Consider the following 1,314-nt stretch of genomic DNA (forward strand, 5'->3'; position numbering starts at 1 on the left):
CCAGAAGTACTCCCAAGTCACGGGGACGGACGCCTCGAAGTACTTCTGGGCTGAAGAAAACTCAAGCCCTCCATTTGACCCGGAAGTGCCCGTCAGTCACGTGGGAGGAAGAACAGAAGCACTTCTGGGTCAAGGAATTTATAAAGGAGTGTTGGGAACCCAGCAAGCGAGCCGGAGTTGGGAGGTGTGGAGGAGAGAAGTGCGTTTGCTATTGTAATTCAATTTATTGGGTGTCTGGAGTCGCCTGTTTATTGTGGCTGTGGTGCTTCAGAGCAGCTGCCAAGAAGGAAAAGAATGAAAGCACCTTAATGTACTTTTAGCAGGTGTCCGGAACGTCTGTCTGTCTGTCTGTCTGTCTGTCAGGTTACGGGAGCGACAGCGCCCTCTAGTGCCATGACAGGTCAATTCAATATGCCAAAGGTGGACTCCACTCAAGTTCTAGAAACATCTCAAGGAGAATTAAAGCAAACAGGATGCACTTGAACACAACCTGGAGTGCCACAGTAACGGGTCCGAATACCTCTAGGAATGACAGAGTTACCTGTTTTTGATTTGAATAAATTAGGAGACCTTTCTGAACATATGCTGTCACTTTGTCATTATTGGTTATTCAGTATATCTAGACTCGGTCAGTCATCGTCCAACCCGCTATATCCTAACACAGAGTCACGGGGGTCTGCTGCTGCCAATCCCAGCCAATACGGGGCACAAGGCAGGAAACAAACCCCGGGCAGGGCGCCAGCCCACCACAGTGAGTATAGACTGATGGGCATAAACAATGAAAATGTATCCATTTAAAATGAAATGTACACCATAATCAAATGGGCAGAAAGTGAAGCAGTGTGAATACGTTCTGAAGTATTTCTTATATGCAGACAAAGACAATAAATGTAGTCCTCCGCACCACACACTTTGTCTTGTGGGATTAACAGAAGTCTGAGACACAGCGCTCTCATAATTATGTTCTGACTTAAGGCTGCAGGTCAGGTGGTTGGTTCTCCTCCTCACTCATCATGGCGCCTGGTGCAGTTGGTCAGCATGTGCCAGTAAGAACTTCCCTGACAATAAGGACCCTGTAAAGCTCCATATGACTACACACCCTCTTAAAGTACAATACAGTATTTGTTTTTAGGACTGGCTGTTCAGTAACTACAGGTACTGTGGATACAAACTGTCGCCCTGTGCCAACTGCTCGATATGAAATAAAACAGAAAAAAGGGGTAAGACTATTGATGAAATGATACCAACTTTAAAAGGAACAATGCAGTAAATTAGAACCAATGCCAGCTGAAGATACCAGCCCTTCTGTGTTTG

This window comes from Polypterus senegalus, chromosome 14 (genome assembly GCF_016835505.1).
Source record: "Polypterus senegalus isolate Bchr_013 chromosome 14, ASM1683550v1, whole genome shotgun sequence".
Lineage (NCBI taxonomy): Eukaryota > Metazoa > Chordata > Cladistia > Polypteriformes > Polypteridae > Polypterus > Polypterus senegalus.